This window comes from Talpa occidentalis, unplaced genomic scaffold (assembly GCF_014898055.3).
Source record: "Talpa occidentalis isolate TD23 unplaced genomic scaffold, MPIMG_talOcc4v2.1 talOcc4.4, whole genome shotgun sequence".
NCBI classification, from domain to species: Eukaryota; Metazoa; Chordata; class Mammalia; order Eulipotyphla; family Talpidae; genus Talpa; species Talpa occidentalis.
The window spans coordinates 139,811,679-139,825,905 of record NW_023604295.1 but is presented as its reverse complement, the minus strand read 5'-3'; the positions used below and the strand labels follow the sequence as shown (position 1 = coordinate 139,825,905).

At 33.6% G+C, this 14,227-nt stretch overlaps 1 long non-coding RNA gene across 2 annotated transcripts in view; it reads right to left on the bottom strand.

The window, feature by feature from the left end:
- The window catches only part of LOC129146798 (uncharacterized), a 67,786-nt gene that overhangs the window by 33,168 nt on the left and 20,391 nt on the right, over positions 1-14,227 (bottom strand). For both annotated transcript variants that reach the window (XR_008554056.1, XR_008554055.1), the window contains exons 2-3: positions 5,724-5,955; positions 5,110-5,237 (exon numbers count right to left, since the gene is read on the bottom strand). This is a non-coding gene — a long non-coding RNA (uncharacterized LOC129146798). The remainder of the gene's footprint in view (positions 1-5,109; positions 5,238-5,723; positions 5,956-14,227) is intronic.

The window sequence follows — 14,227 nt, the reverse complement described above, 5'->3', positions numbered from 1 at the left end:
TACATTAGATTGCTAATAAAACTCTGCAAATAGTTTTTTCCCTTGCCCTCTTGTTAAACTTATGATGTTTCATGATACAAGATGATAGCAGCTACATTAATCCCAAAAGATTATGTTTCTTTAAACAGAAATATAATTACAACCACGATAATAGAAGATGGATTTTATATTGTGGTAATATTCATCTGAAAAGGTGTGAGCCTGTATCTCTAAATCATATATAGTTATATAAAAGTATCTTTATAAAATAATACATTAAAAAGTTAAATCATGCTCGTGATTTTAATTGTTCTTAAATGATAGAAATGATCTAATATACCTACAGTCTAAACTATTCTTCAAAATATTAGAAAGTATAGGGCCTCCCCGGTGGTGCAGCGAGTTGAGCACAGCGCTGTAAAGATGTCCGCAGCCTCTGCAGTGCGAGTTTGATTTCTGGCTGGCCAGGGAGCAACCCACATGGCGCAGCAGACCTCTCCTGTCTCACCCGCTGCTCCCCTCAGCAGTGTATTTCAGTCAGTCTGCCTGTTCTGCTCCCCACTCTGTCTCTGGTGAATCTTCTCACCCTCCTGTGCCTCTGGCCTATACCCCAGTTCTTGTAGAAAAACAAATAAATCTTCAAAAAAATAAATAATTTTTAAAAATATTAGAATGTAGGGACATATTTTGTAGCACTTTTAAAATTCTTAATCATTAAACATTACATTAACAATAATCATTGATAGAGGAAAATAAACATAAATTAATAAATGCAAATCATGTTAGCAATTGTATATAGTGTTATATACAATTCACTGAATTAACATTCACAGAATTAACTATAAATGTTCTAGCAGAAAAGTATTTTTAAAGAGGCATTTGGAGATTTTCTAACTTTATTTTATAAAAAGTATTTTCTAAAGGTACAATTTGGATTTAAAAAAACAAGCTGACTTTACAAGTTGCTCGTAAATATATGGAGATTTGGACAATCATGAAAGTGGACAAATTCTACTTGAACATTTCTTGGCTATATATGAAGTGTGTCATATTCAAGTCTGTTTATTGAAAAGGAATAAAAGAAGAGGATTGACTTTTACGCAAAGCTAAAAGCTTTTTTATCAACTACATTTTGTATGTTTATGCTGACAAGACTCACAAATGCCCAAGAACTAGTAAAAAGAGAGCATTGTGTGGGAGTACTCTGAAGTGTGTCTCTTTAAATGTAATATCATACTTTCAATCTATGTGATATTAGTCAGAGATGACCAGCTTTATAATCAAAGGAGAGTAGAACATCACACTTAAAGTGCTTCTATCCTTCGAAGTCTTGAAAAGCTTTGAGTTTTCATGATTTTATATTTATAGTAAAATAAAGTAAGGGTGAATACTTAAAAGTAGCACAATAGCCTATTTTCTATTCTAAAAGTCCACAAAAACAAACCAGCCAATAAATGTGGAATGTTTACACTTATAGATCAAGCCTCGTTTCCATGTAGCTTGTTTGAAAGGTAGCTACTGAAGAAAACATTTGGGAAAAATTGTTATTAAAAACAGTACATCTTAAAAAAAGGATTATATAAGGAGAATAAATCCAAATACCATTTTTATTATATCCTTTAATTTTTATTGTTCTTTATGATCCAGAACATAGATAATAACTGAAAAATTTGATGAATCAAGTGTCCATGTTTTCTAATTATCAAATATTCAGGATTATAAGTTTGCTATATTTAGCACTATAAAATACCTGTTTCTGATAATCTCACAAAGTACAGTTACTCCAAAAACTCAGATCGCCTAAATTTTCAACTTTATCTAATTGAGTTATGATTATAAATTTATTTACTGCCATTATATAGCTTAAACTTTCACAGGTAATATTTTTTGGCTGAAAACATTCTCTAAGCCCTGTAAAAATACTGTCATTTGAACAGGAAAGTAGTTTGGAAATGAAAATTTCTTAATATGTGACAGGAAATATAGTTAGAAATAAATATTTTCCAAATTTGATTTACTTTTTATATTCAAAAGCTAAGTCATACTCTCAGACATGCTGATACACTTCTCAATGTCCTCATTTGTTAATATTTAGACAGTTCCGGTGATCTCAAGCAGCACGGTTCATTTCGGAGCCCAGGAAATTGGACATTTGAAAGATTTTTTTTTTTTATTTGCCTCTTCAAAGTTTAAATTCTTCCTCTCATATTAAACAGCAGCCACATCTTAAATAATGAAGAATAATCTCAAAATCACCTTAAAGCATCACTTCTAGAAATGCTTGCATAGAAGAATTAATCTGTTTTCTAGAATATTGAGTATTGGGTGTTGGACTCTCTAATTAAGGATGGGCTGCAAAAGAGTTTCGCTAGTCTCAGATTAAGGTGTCAATAATAAACATATAACCTTAACCACGGGATCAGTTTTTGGGAGGTTCAGAAGAATGCGTAAAGCCGTCATTTTCTGGGCTCATAATCACAAGAGCTACATGATGTCAAATATTTCTAAACAATGTTTAGAACTAATGTAAGTAATCTTTTGAGATGGTAGCAAACCCAAAATCTCTATCTAAGGAAGATGCTGCTACCATTCTAACTAGTGAATTTGTATGAACATTCCTTGAACTGTGCTCATTTTGAACCTGAATTTAGAATGTTACCAATATAGTTTCTTATTAATACAAGATTAATCATTACCATGGAAAATAAAGTCTACTGATTTCTGTTAAACATGACACAAATGATTTTGTATCAGGTTTTTTCTTTACCTTCTGAAATCCACAACATTTTTGGAATTTGATTACAATTATACGGTTATATACAGTAAGTTTTATGCAGTTATATACAGGTTATACAACAATAAGACTGATTCTATAGCTACCGAAGAAAGTGTAACATGATATTAGAATGATAACATCATATATGGATTTAAAAACCTCAGTGTATCTAATATTTTGAATGGAAAAAAATAATAGTTTTTAAAACAATTCTGATTATTCAAACATCATGTAATAATGAAGAAATGGATGCAAAGTAGGAATATTAACAGATGCAGTGATATTTTTTCATAAATTGTGAGAGTGCATAAAAGTAGTATAACAAATAATACATTACACCTGCTGTGGTGTAATGGTAATTATTGAGGTCTCTTTTCTTTCTAATACATGTATTCTCACTCTAGAAGTTAATCCCTCTATGTCCTAATCTTGCTGCAGTTTCCCCCAGCAAGAGTGAGTGTGCCCGAGTGAGCACTGAGCATAGTCCACTTGCCAGGAAGCTGCTCTTGGCCCTTGTCTCTGCTAAGTTCTTTCCTATGGGTTGACCTGCTGGGAGGGATGGGATTCTACCTCTAGGAGAAGTCACTTGGGGTTTTGCAGTTCTCATCAAAGATTGTTAAAGAGGAGTAGGACACAAAGGACTGAGTGATCCTCATTGCAATTCTGCAGAAAAATGTGACATCAAAAACTATCTGTTCATGGCCTCCCTGGTGGCGCAAGGGGTTAAGCACCGCACTATGAAGTAATCCACAGCCTCTGTAGCATGAGTTCGATCCCCAGCCAGCTAGTGAGCAACCCACATGGCGCAGCAGACCTCTCCTGTTTCACCCGCTGTTCCCCTCAGCAGTGTACTTTGGTCAATCTGCCTGTTCTGTGCCCCACTCTGTCTCTGGTGAATACTCTCACCCCCTACATCTCTGGCCTGTACCCCAGCTCTTGTATGCATAAATAAATCTTTAAAAAAAAACAAGCAAAACTATCTGTTCACACAAAAATAAGATTTATAGCTGTTATTACAAAAGTAGACTTCTTAATAGAGTGTACTGTTTAAAACACAAAGCTATAATAAAACTGAGAATATACAATTTTGTGATGGATAGAGGACTATATACTAAAATCCACGTCTGTAATTCATTTCAGTGAAAAAAATCCCTTTGTTACTATCAGCATAATCAAATCATCACATAATTAATCAGATAATCAACCCCCTTTTGTTTCCAAATGGTTATCTGCTCAAATAGAGATCTTGAAAATAATTGTCTGATACCTCCCTTTTAATCTTGATGATTTTATGTGGGGAAAACAATGTACAGGATTTAACTTTCACATTCCAGAAAATGCTTACTGAGAATAGAACTCTGTTTAAAAAAAAAATGGGGGAAAAGAGTGATGTTGAAAGGGGGAATATTTTGACAATTGTATTCAGATAATTAAAAAGTATATACACAAATAGATGAAAAAAAACAAGCAAATACAAGTCAGTTTGAAAGTTAGATCCCAATAGATGTCCATCCCTATATGTGACTAATGGGTAACAATATATCAATTCTAGAAAGTAAGTTATTTTTAATTAAGCTAATCTAATTGATTTTGGTACTCAGAAGCATTTTGCTACTGTGCACAAAATATTTTACATAAATGATCATTAAGGAAATGCATTTAATTATGCTAGTATTTTAGTAAATACCAAGTTTCAACTGAAAGCAGAAAGACAATTGGTAATATTGTGGAGAATTTTTATGATATCATCGACTAGATTACACAATTTCACATGGCATGAATTTTTATTTAAAGATTTATTTATTTTATTTTATACAAGAACCAGGGTACAGGCCAGATGCACGGAAGGGTGAAAGGATTACCAGAGACAGAGTGGGGAACACAACAGGCAGACTGATGAAACACACTGCTGAGGGGGGCAGCGGGCACGACAGGAGAGGTCTGCCGTGGCATGTGGGACCCTCGTCGGCCAGCTGGGATCGAACCTGCACTGCAGAGGCTGCGGACAGTTTCACAGCGGGGAGCTCAACCACCTGGGCCACCAGGGGAGGCCACACATGGCAATATTCTGCCTTGGAAAGTTTGTGAGGGAAAGAACATACTAGGGAAAGACATCATAGCCAACTCACCTCTATAATAAGAGCCATTTATATTATTAGTGTAGAAGTACTTAAATGCCAAGAGATAAAAAGGTCTCAATCTTCTGGTGATTTGAAAGATTCCAATAAAATAAAATGTAAAGATAATTATATTCATCACATATCCTAAGTAAGTGATATAGAAATGCTCAGTTATATTAAAAAATGATGGTGATGATATACATATTTTTTGCCCTGCTTTATTGTCCTGCTTACCCAGATTCTCCATGAAGCAATTTGTTTCCAAGATTTTGTCTCTGTCCTGTTCATATTGCTTAGAACCAAGTTGCAGCTCTCTTTTATCTCCGGAACCCAGAGATCTTTTGTTCTCTTTTTTCCAAGTCCTAGGTCAAAAGAATAACTTTTAAGTATAGTGCACTATAGGACACTTGCTGGTGGGTATCATATGGCAACATACATCTGAAGGGTGTGATCCTGTACCTCTAAATCATAGTCAATGTCATAAACTGATATTACTTAAAAAAAACATATGTATGACTTTCTTAAAAATATTAAATATTGTAACCATCTAAATTAAATGAAATTAATGTCCCTTATATATATCATCCACTTTAAGAAATAAAATTTCTCAAATAAATTTTCTCATAAATAAGCTGGAGGTCTGTGTATTAATGCCTCTGATACCATCACCCTCTTTCCTAGTAATAACTTGTATGCTGAATTTCTGCTCGTCAGTCTTGTCCAAGCTTTATGTCTATGCCTTATAGTTCACATATAAAGAGTGTTGTTTCTTTTTGCCTATTTGAACTTTTCCTTTCTTATGCCACTTTTCCTTTTGTAAATTGCTTATTTCCTTTATTTTCACTCACCCAAAGTACCATTTATTTCTCTGTTATTTTGATGATACTTTTGTTTGAATCCTTTTACTTTCCCCGTCAGTAGAATGCAATCCACCAATTCATTGACATCAAAACTTGTGTGTATTTTGCTTTAGCCAATGGTCTCTTTATAGCAGTGATGCACATTCTATCTCTCACAGAATTTCAGAAGCTTTGCAAGTTTCTGCCTCTCCCAGGTAAGGATTCATTTTCAACCAGTTTCCTGGAAGAGAAGATACACGATACAACTCAACCTGCATTATAGCATGGAACAGAGTCACACAAGTCTACAATTACTGAACTGTAGCCAGCGTAAATAAAATAACAATTTGATATATATATTTTTGACCTGTGTCTTTCTATGAAATGGAATCTAACTTCTGTATTCCTGAACAAAGTCACAATTTTCAGTTAGGGTTTCTCTTTTTTATTTACACTAGCAGAATATTGACATATCAATTAGGCCTCCTTTGGTTAAACATGATTGATTTAGATTTGGGTCATATGTTTTGTCCTCTGGGGCTGATGATGAATTATAAAACCTTGAAAACTAAGAGTAACCAAGTCTAGATCTCCAAATAAAATTTATGATGGAGACAGGAAAAAATTGTATGGCATATATAAAGCAGGAAAAAAAAAAAAACATTTCAACCAATCACATACAGTTTTGTTTTATACAGAAAAGTATATTATCATTACAAATACAGACCACTGAGTTGGAAGATGTCAGAATTTCAGATGTCTTATTATGCAACTTAATTTTCTCAATCTTTATCACTGTTTCATAACTTGTACTCAAAGACAAATTATATGTTATGATAAAAGGAACTGTAATTAACAATATTTTTTTCAAACTTTGAGGATTTCAAAGCTTTTCCCTGAAGGGATCATAAATACTATTCCATGAATAATGATGTTTCTATTCAGATAACTTACTTTGGATAGTGTAGTCTCCCAACCTAGACCATGATTTGAATCACAAGGGAAATTTTAAAAATAGTAATGTCCATGGTCCAATTGTGTAGAGATTAATAGATTTAGACTGATATATAAACAAAGTGACAATAAACATCAGGTGGTAATACAAATATTTCAATCTTAACTCTACTAAAAATATTTGAAAATATACAAAAATAAAGATAATAGCATTATACACTCCATTAGTCACATTAATCAATTCATGACCAATTATTTGTACCTGTACATCTACCCACATTTCCCCTTATTTTGAAGGAAAACAAAATATTATATATTTTCATTTGTGTATCCTTCAGTATGTATTTTCAGTGTGTGTCATCTAAAAGATAAACTCTCTAAAAATCAGAACTTTGGTACTGTTATCACACTTTAAATGATAAACAGTGATTCCTTAATGTCTCCAAATACCTAAGCAGTCGTTATAATTTCCCTGTTGTCTGTCTCTCTCTTCAAAAAATTTTAAATCCAAACAATTTAGTTCCATAGGTTAAATTGGTTCTCATTTCTTATATAGATTTATATATTCCAGATGCCTGGGAGCCATCTCTTTGACTCACTTTGTCCTTATATATATTTTTAATAGCCATCACTTTTACTCTCAAAGTGCCCTATTTGGATGACCGATTAGATAGTTACCCTTCTCTGAATTATCCTTCAATCTATAGGTTCTGCTTTTCCTCCTTACTTTCTTCTTAGATTTGTGTTGAGGAAAGTAGGTTGGTTAGCCCATAGATTTTGGTGTTTTTTTTTTTTTTTTTTTTTGCAATGTATCCTTGTTTTATAACTGAACATGTCCTTCGTCCCTGAATTTCCTGTAGATTGGTTGTTAGATATATCATTATAGTTAGATGCAAGTTTGATTTGGGGAGGCACAGAAATTTCCTGGATGGTATTGCAGAGCAAATGGGATGTAAAACCTAGCTAACTTTCCTCTTGTGATTATTTCAGGCATTAATGATCTTTCTGTACATACATCCATTTCATTAGGAGTGAAAAATGATCAGTTTTTCTTAATTTTTGGGTGAATATTTCTGCATCAAGAAGTGTCCCCTGTAAACATTCAGATTCTCTAAAGTATAGTTTGTATAAGAAATGCAGCATAGATGCTCTTTATTTGGTAGTTTCAAAATGTTGAGTTGCTTCCTTAACAACCACCAAAGTGACAATTATGAACTCATGGTTTTAAAATATTGGATGTGTTTCAATTCATTACACTTATTATTCTTTTTAAAACTCAAATTTTCCCATCTTTTTCTAATGGTTGAGTCTTCTTACTCACTCCCCAGTGTCTCAACAAGGACACTTTTATCTTGATTACTTACTTGCGTCGGAGTTTGGCAAGAGATGTAATGCCTATTTTAAACATACCCTGTCCAAGTTGTGGTATCAGCTAATTTTGCCACAAAACCCTTATGTTACCTCACCCTTTTATTTTTTGACAGGGGATTTGTGGGGTGTGGGGGGCGGGAGAAGGCAAACCATGAGATTTGGGGCTGTTCATTCCTATGGGGCTGATCTTTTCAAAAGACAAAGATAAGACATATGATGGTTTCAAGAACAATTACCTGCATCATATGCTTATTCTGGTACATTCAGGAATAAAGATTTTTAATTGTCCTCATTATTATTATATTTGTAACTCCTTTTTATAATTAAAACCCCAGATTGCTGTGACATCTACATAGCTAGTTACACTAATTTACAATAAACTCAAGACAGTCTCAGAATAATGATAGCTGTACTGTCTGAAAAAATTATCAAATAGTTTAATATCATTTTAGCTATTTTCCCTTGTCACTACATTTTAATATCTCTTGAAAACATTTTCTCATCATGTGCTATGCAAGCCCTCAATATACATATATCACTTTAATTTTCTTAATGTTTTAAGGATTACATTTTTAAATGATATTTGCTTTGTATTTATAAATGGTGTGTTTTTTTAGTGTTTGAAATCAAATCATTGGATTTACATGATCCAGAATTAAACATATAGAGCAATGTAAGTCTATAGAAGTTCATTTTCTATCTGGGTTAACTCCAAGCTATGCAATTTAATTTCCTCCCTCGGGATGTAATCATGTTTGAATAAGAGTTTGGCCCATCATTTAATGCCATTCAAAACATGCAAATTCAATATATATTTTAAATCTTATAAATCCAATAAATAATTTATCAATAATAATATGCATATATATTTCCCCACTCTTAGATAAGTAGTGGAATGGTATATACCCTTTATAGGCTTTTTATATTTTGAAGGTAACTTTATAGATTGTATATAAAACTTCATCTCATTCCTTTTCAGAGTTTACTAGCACCCTTTAAATGATTGTACCATGATGAGTTAAACATTCTTTGATTGATGCACAGTGGTAATTTTCTTTGTCTTCTGTTTAAGTACTCCATAAAGGGTGTCTTTATGTATACTGGTAATTCTAATTTAAAGGCAATTCAAAGCTGTGTTAGGCAAAAGACACCAATACTTATACAGGGAGTTTTGTACCAACTCTGATCTGTCAAAATTAGGAATTATTTCCCTCTGTTAAGAGACTATATTTAGATCATTTTTATTGCATTGGGCTAGGAATCTCTTGACATGCTGTGGCAGAGACCACTTGGGTGACTTCACATATTAAATGTTTTGTCAAATACATTCTAGCTAGTACACATTGCCCAGTCCCCTGAATGAAGGAAGGGACATCTGGTTACTCTAATGATACTGAACCCTGGAACTTTTGTTATTGAACGCTGGACATGTGGTAGGTTTTGTCTAAAGCCAAGACCCTGTTGGGAGTACCACATGGCATTTATAATCCCTTTAATTATAAGGGATTATAATTATGAGCTAATTATGAAATCCAGTCATAAATTCCTTAGATACAAAAGAAATATGTCATGTTTGCTTTGTCCCTAATTTATTAAAGAAAATAAACTTATACAACTTGTGAGAAACACAGTTCTTTTCAAACAAAGGGATTTAAGCAGGGATTTGCAGATATTTTTTCCTTTTGTGTCCCTATAAATAATAGATTTTAGCTCTGTTTTATAATGAGACATCAGAATTTAGCAAATCTTAAGAACAATGGTTATGGTCTAATAGTCACATTTCTATGTGCAAAGAGAAACGATTTTACATGATCTAGTTAAGTTCCCAGGCCAGATTTGAAGACTTTTCTGAAAGCCTTATATTAATACCCAGAGAAAGAAAATGGTTTCAATCCAAACTTTATCAAATTTGTGTATTATAATATCTCAGTTGGTTCAGACTCTTCAGAAAGTCCAACTGGAAAACACCCAAGATAGCTTTCATATTAGATATACATATCTAACATATGTTAGAAAAAGTATACATTTGTTTATTATATCTTTCTCTTATTAGGATCACATTGACTATTTACAATGTGAAATTAATTTCTAGTAACTGCATTCTAGTACATCATTATTATACAGGAAATAAAATTTTAACTGCAACTACTCTGTTGCTAATTTTGACCATTTTCTAAAAAGCAGTCTAAAAACAAGCTGGCAATTATACTCTAACTATAATCCTATGAAACATTTTATCCTCTTTAGTGTTACTGAGAATACTATTAATATTATCAAAAATCACCTTGTGATGGAAGAAAGCTGAGAAGAAAGTTTTCCTTTTCCTATGAAATTATTCTTCTTTTCAATAACTATATTTTGTCTTATGAATCCAGCAATTTGTGTAACTAATAGGATTTCCCTTTTTAGCTTTGACTATAAAATAAAAACTATGCAGCAACTCTAACCAGGTTTGAATAATTCACATTTCTGAATATTTTTGTGTTCATTGTTGTTTTAGTTTTCTTTCTCATAAGATACAATTGCCATTAGCTGATTAATATATACACCTACTTTTTATTACTGAAGGAGATACATTATTAACATCATGTGATTATTATTAATAATGGCAAGAATAATAATTCTATTTCATTTCTAAGATCTATCACAATGTGAAAAAAACTGATCAACCTATTTTTAAAAGTTGATACATAAAAAATAATCTGTTCTTCACCAGTTATTTAACAGAATCAATCATTTTTCTTCATTAGACATTTACATGTAACACCCCCCACACTTTTGGATTTATTAAAGTCTTTCAGCATATGTAATCAAAGTGGTTTTTGGGGGGGGAAGTTGTCATCAGGAAAAGATAAATCAATGGGTAAAGGATGACTTCATAACCTGCAATTATGCACATAAATAAATTAGAACAAAATGAAGTAGCATCAATCTTAACACACATTATAAAATTGAGAGAAACATTAGTAGAGGGATAGTCAATTAGTTGGTTGAGAGACAGTGATGTTGGATTAACTAAGATGTACTTTAGAAATGGTGACCATCGAACAGCACGCTGAATGCCAACCCCTAAGCCCATCTCACACTTGATTTGACCACAAAAGAGTTGAAAGAATCTTTGAAAGCAACCAGCAGTCACAATAAGAGGCAATTAATGACCCAGAAAAAGGGATCAATCTTCATGTGTAACTTACCAATTTTTTTCAGAATGATGGCCCAGACTAAAAATACTAAAATAGTACAAAGAACCACAAGAATACATTCCATGTATACAAACCTAAAAACTTTGCAGAAATTGGAAAAGTAATTTACCATCATGGCCTTCAGACTCCAGGAAAGGAATGCAATCTTTCAGGATTCCCTCAATTAGTAGAGATTATGCTACATGATCTCAGCAAGTCATCTATTGTTATAGTAAAAGTAACATGAAATCTATAAAGTAGCTTGCTAATACATGTAATTATTTCATGTTTTATGACTTCTCTTACCAATTTAGAGCTATATATGTAGTAATATAACACACTTCTGAATCTTCTAATATATTTTACCTATACACAATGAAATAATAGGAAACTTAATTTGTATCAATGTTGGAGAACAGGACAGATACATACCCAGTAGTCCAAAATAAGACTGACCACTTTGAGTTGAGAGTTGGGGCCTTTCTTTATCATGTTTTATAATTTATTAGTTGCAATAAATACCTTTATTATTTTATATTATGAATACTGGTTTCTAGCCCCCAAAGCTAACAGAATATTTGTGTGGTTGCCACATGCATTTTTAGATTGCCATACTTTTCCCCAGTAAAATCTGGAAAGTAAATGACAATTTTTACATTATTTTTATAGGATGCCTATTACTAAATTCTAAGAGTGTCTATATATTTACAAATTTTACTCTTCTTTACAAATTTTACTCTTCTTTACTTTTTTTTGGCTCTCACCAGTGCCTATTCTCGCCCCGAGTCACACGCACATGCTTTGAGGTTTATCTATATCACCTACATTTGTTTTGGGATGAGGTGGCTCATTGTGTGCATGTTTCTTCATCAATGAGGAAGATCTACTTCTGGCCCGATGATGATTATGATTTTCCACATCCTTTAAATTAATATATAATTAAATCTTACAGCTTTCCAATTCTTGGGGTCAATTTGAGAAGGGATAAAAAGACAATTATTTTTGCCTTATCTCTTCATTGCAATAAGACCCTTCAGAAATAATAGAGGAAATAAAGAGAATGTGTATTTGTCAGGGTTCTCCAGAGAAACAGAACCAATAGGCTATAGAGTTAGAGCTAGACATAGGTATAGCCACATAAAGATTTATTATGAGGGATTGAATCACGTAACATGAAGGTTAAAAATTCTCATATTTATCTTTTTCCTTCTGACTTATTTTGCTTAGCATAATCCCTCCCAATGTCATTCATGTTGCCACAAAAAGCATGAGTTTATTTGTCTTGATTGCTGAGTAGTATTCCACTGGGTATATATACAACATCTTAATCTACTCATCTGTTTTGGGATATTTGGGTGGTCTCCATATCTTAGCTATTGTAAATAGTGGATGATTTTACTTACATGTGGAATAGAGAGAAACTGAAGATAGGGTCAGGGAAAAGGCAAAACCTGCAAGCTGACCATAGATCTGAGGCATACAGCAGGGGAGAGCAAAGGAGAGGGGTCAAAATAAGAGAGGGAAGAGCACAAGGGATTATGGTTATGGATCACAGGGGTTATTGTGGTGGGAGAAGTGCGAGGATTATACTCTAGGGGAGAAATCGAATATACAAAAAAATGAACAACATAGAAAAAAAAAAAAAAAAAGCAAATCTCATATTCTGCCATCTGCAATTTGGAGGCCCAGGAATGCCAGTGGCAGCGTAATCCAAACCCAAAGGCCTGACAACTAGGGGAGTTATTGAGTAAATGCCATGTTTAGCCCAAAGAACCCAGAGTGGTGATGTCTGAGGACAGGAGAAGACGGTTGTTCTAGCTCAAGCAGAGAACAGCATTGTCCTTCCTCTGCCCTTTGATTCTCTTCAGAACCTCAGGGTACTGGCATCCCTTCCCACAACCCAATGAGATTCCTGAAAACTTTTCCCTCATTGACAATAAATGACATTTTAATTTCACACATAACCTATGCATATAGCTCATCACTTCAACTAAAAACTAATAAATGGACACAAAATAGGGCCTCCCTGGTGGCACAGGGGTCAATGTTTCAGCACTATCAAGCTATCACCAGTCACTGCAGCACGAGTTTGATCCCTGGCCAGGGAGCTACCCACATGGCACAGCAGACGTCTCCCATCCCTCAGCATTGTATTTCAGTAGATCTGCCTGTTCTGCTCCTCATTTGTCTCTGGTGAATCCTCTCCCCCCACCCCACCTCTGGCCTACACCCTAGTTCTTATATGTATAAATAAGTAAAAATAGATCTTTAAAATACATAAATAATTAAATATAAACAAAAATAGAAAAGAAATAGACTATTGACTAAAGGAGTTCAGAAATATTCAGGTTCTTGATTTCTTTTATGTAATCACAATCCCTGTCCCTCAGGCCTCTTTAAAGGTATCAAAATTTCACCAAATCATTGGCATGAAATCTGTTTCAACTTCACCTACCTATTAAGCTGTCACTGATTTTCATTACAGACCAGCACAGAACAAAAGATCTTAATAGCACAGCCCTTGCATTAAGACAGCCTTCTTGCAGGTAGACCCCCAGTATGAGTTATCAACACTATGTTGCTCGCTGGGGTAAGATTTCAAAATCCACTTACAGGATTATGCTGAACGTGCACTGTGGATATTTCTTGCTTTAACAATGACTTGTTTTCACCATCTGACTGGTAGAGATTATTACTGTCTTTGCTACTGTATAGAACTTTTGCAGAATGTCATTGTTCTCCCACATACTACATTCCTCCTAAGTCTGAGACCCTCTGCTACCCAGAAGCTACCCTGGAAATGGATTTCACTATGCACACTAATCCTATTAAAGCGTTTTTGCCTAAGGGTGTTCTTTGTCTTTATGTGGCAGATGGCAGAAGCCCTTTAGAACACCCAAGTTTGCGGGTCCTGGGGCACCCCTCAGTCTGCACATCAACCAATATTAACAGTGAGATTATGAAGCATCAGCTATATTCTAGTATATATTTACTAAAACATATCAT